The 4,280-nt window shown below is 29.9% G+C and overlaps 1 non-coding gene across 1 annotated transcript; it reads right to left on the reverse strand.

Moving 5' to 3' along the window:
• Positions 1–2,571: 2,571 nt before the first annotated feature.
• On the reverse strand, positions 2,572–2,674 carry LOC149536009 (U6 spliceosomal RNA). The gene has a single exon (XR_016358286.1). It is a non-coding gene; the product is annotated as a U6 spliceosomal RNA (small nuclear RNA).
• Positions 2,675–4,280: the final 1,606 nt, after the last annotated feature.

Here is a 4,280-nt window from a genome sequence, read left to right on the forward strand (position 1 = left end):
TGTTGAAGTCCAACTAAAGACCTCCTCCCATACATGGCCACTTCTACCCTATTCAAGGGTGAGTAATGCCGATAAAACCCATACAATCCCTTCCAAAATCAAAGAAAAATACTAAGAAAAAATATTTAATAAAATCCATTTCAATCCCTCCCAAACATATTCAACAAACACACGAACATACATATGCAAAAAAAATGAATTAAGCATGAAACACAACATGAACAACATGAGCTTAAGGGATTTCCTACCTTCACAATAAGGTTATTGCAATTTAACAATTTGAGATGAGCTTCCCTTCCTTCTCCTTCTCCTTCAATCTTGAATTCCTCTCTAAAACTAGAGGTTTGGTGAACACCCATTCTCTCTAATTTTCCTCTAAATAAGATACTAACTCAACTACCTTCAAAAATCAATAACTCCCCTACTTACCTAAGGTTCTAGAGACTTCTAACTCAACTTTTCATAAGGCTAACCTCAAGGTGGAGTTAAATTTATCCAACTCATGGTGAAAACATTCAATTTTCTCAATAAGGCAAAAATGAGATATTAGAGTGATCATAAAACTCAACAAAAGGGGCTAGAGGAGTGGAAAATGCTCCTTACCCATACCCATACCCCTTAGGTACTTAGTTTTCATGATTTTTGGCCTCTAGGACTAATTAGGGACCTAACAAAAGCTTGAAAATTTTGGATTTTCTTACAACCCTCAAAAATGCAAATTAATCACTAATCTTGATTAGGCTAATTAATCTCAATTACTAACTAATTAGTAAAAGGGTCACTAACCTAGTCCAACTTAGATCTTTAGGTTACTTAGTTAATCCTTACTGTCATGTTGAAATGCATATACAAATTATGAGTGTCAAGCAACACTATAAAATCACTATTACAAAATATTAACACTTATTGATTATAGAATGATACATTCATTCAACTCACGATACAAAAAAAATATCAACAATAAGATTTGTATCTTTTGTTAGACTCAACCCTGGTTTCCATAAATGGTACATAGGGTTCAAGTTCGATTCTCCATTAGATATCCTAGTTAGAATGTCTTGCACAGTCATTACACACATCAGTAGCTCAAGAAATGACATACATTTATTCAAAACTTATCTAGATAGTTACATAAATCAAAACATGAATCTTTCATATAATTAATTTGTTTAATTCATTTCTACTTATATTTAATCATTAGAAATCACATAATCAATATAACATAACTTATTCATTAATTCAGGTTATAATACTAGAATAATCATCATTAGGCACACATATACCTAACATCATAGACATCACCAATTAAGGAATACTAGAGTATATGAAAGCATAAAACATAATCATCGAGGTACCAAAATCAACACCCTTATCATTAGGAAAAAATGCCTCATATCATTGTTAGTGAAATTTTAATGTTTAAACAATCGAGATAATGTAATAGTTTTCGAATCACTAAGTATTAAAACATCAATGTATCAACTACTCTCAATTTCATTAGGACATTCACAACATAAACATTACTTCATATCCAATCTAATCTCCTACAATAGATTTAACAAAGAAATTCATATTTAATAAATACATGCGAGGAGGGACCTTACATACTTGCCTTCCTCAAGTGATACATTTTAGAAGAATGAGAGCTTTAGTTTAGAGCAAGATGACATATTTTCTAAGTTACATAGAAAATTAATTTATGAAGTCCAAGGATTAACTTGTGTGGATTTATTTGACATGGTCAGTGCTGGAAAAACTCTACATTTGAAAAATATACTAAACTTTGAAGAAGTGCATAATAGATTTAAGTAGGCTCTAGTATTCCAAGATGTGATGAAATATAGAGAAACTAAAATGAAGGAAAAATTTCTCCTTAGTGAAAATTAGGATAATCTTGGTAGTCCATCCCTTAAAGAAAATATGTAGAGAAATTCTCTAAAAGCATGTCCTAGTCCAAAAATATTTCATATCTTGGTCATGTGAATGGAATAAAATTGGGAATTTATAGAGGATGTCATACATAAACATGAATTTTCTTTATCAAAAGACATGAATAAATCACTCAATAAATGTTTATAGAGTCAAAAATTGAGGTACATTAAGTTATTTTGTTGCAAACATGTACATATAGAAGTATATGTGGATGTATATATAAGAATATCTAAATTGTGAAAATCATAGATAAATTCTTGAGTCAGAGTGTCATTACATGGAAATGCAACAAAGATTTCTCAAATGCCAAGGATCATGATTGTTAGAAAAATATGATATGAGGAAATGTATTAACTCAATTAAGCACCATGTTAGGAGACATATATGATGAAGTTGATGTACATGCCTTGGGGAAGGTTCTATGAAATAAAGAGACATGAACCAAATACAAATAAAACAAAGGAATTTATGAGTCGCATAATGTGTCTTTTATTTTTCTTGTATATGGAACACATTGACAATCAAGTTTTATCAAATTTATTTAATAACATGCTACAACTGGCATAGTAACCCTTTGTACTAAGCAAAAATAGTATAGAAATAGTTTTTTTTTAAATAATAAGAATGAGGAAGTATATAATTTCTTTGGACCATTTTTTGATTTATGCATGTCATCCTTGTACAGGGGTCATGTTAATCTTCTATGTATCATTCCAATTTTATTAGATGTCTCTAAAGATACATTATTGAGTGCACATGATAACGCATATGTAGTTGTCATGCAATGAATATGTTATGAATATGGGAGAAAAGATAAAGACATGTGTGTTCATCTTTCCATTGCCTCAAGAGTAATGAAAGTGAGAAATGTTACACTTGATAACGTTGACTCCAAGTAAAAGGAAAAATATAAAGACAAACTTGGATTGTGAACAAGGAAATAAAATAGTGTTATAGGAAAACAAACAAGACTGATCTATAGAGGTCATTGTGAGCATGAATAGGAAACCCCATGATGAAACCTGGATGAAGATTTGGGACCTCACATAGTAGTAAGCACATCAGGGATGTCTCTCGCATGGTAACTTGTTCACTTTTCATATAAGAGGTATGAGGTTTGATACAACTTGTAATATTAATATTCAATGATGTAAAATAAGTATTCTGCATGTCTCATTGAACATTACATTTTCAATTTCCCTAAAACAATGTTCAGCCCAATGTTCAATGTTTAACCTAGAGCTCTAATAATATGTATAACATCTCAATTCTTTATCCTTAACTAATGACTATCATATCATTGAACACGATTACTTTTCCATATTCATGAGCATGAGAAGGAAGTTATAATAGTTTTTGTATATGTTCATGTGAAAGAGATAAATAGTTATAATTAGTTTACCTAAAATAGCTTAACTAACAATTGGAGTAGAAAATCAACAAATATGATGACTATAATTTTCATCATAACTACTTTTCACTTAATAGAAAGAGAGATCTTTTTCTACCAAGTTCAACTGATCAATAATGATGAAAATATTTGTAACCTTCACATGATAATTTCATATTTAACTAAACTAGAATAACATAAGAAAGATACCAATTAAAAGAAAGTAACTTGAATGTACATCATATCTTTGTCTTATGCAATTCTTGTTGTCTAGTCAAGAGGAGAAGCATTGTCAAGGGGATTAACATCCCAACCATGAACAATTAAGTATCCCCACACAATCTCAACTAAGAAAGGCCCTCCCTACCCACAAATAGGCATGGGACCACCTTTTCATACCACTAATCATCTTGGTGCTAAGTGTTAACCCACCGCTCGATTAGACAATGAGACCTCTACAATAGATTACCATAAGATGATTCAATTTGAAACAATTTCATTACTTGCATTATTTTTTAATAGATTGTTCTTTCTCTTACCATATAGTGATAAATTTTGATTCAATTGTTGGGTACAAGTAAAAAGTTGTGTCATCTTCTAGGTTGACTTATCCAAATGAATTAATTTGAGTATTTCTATCTAAAAACCAATTTTGTTCAAGCATATGATCTAGATAAATTTATTGTAGCTAAGTTATATATGGTCTCACACTTTTCCAATTGGAAATGTCTATTAAATGCATGTTTTATACTAGTTTGTATCCAATTACTAAAGAAATAAAATTATTTCAAAAAAGTGGTGTTTCAATAACTCTTACTATTTTTTACGATATTTTTTAAATAACATATAAATACCATTTTATAGAGCTCAAAGTTAGGAACATTCTCATATAGATTTTATAGTGTTTTAATTAGATATACTATATTGTAATTAAAAAATTCTACAAGCATGTATTTTA

Source organism: Cupressus sempervirens, chromosome 10, assembly GCF_028749045.1.
Source record: "Cupressus sempervirens isolate cs-2001-9-10 chromosome 10, ASM2874904v1, whole genome shotgun sequence".
Classification (NCBI taxonomy): domain Eukaryota; kingdom Viridiplantae; phylum Streptophyta; class Pinopsida; order Cupressales; family Cupressaceae; genus Cupressus; species Cupressus sempervirens.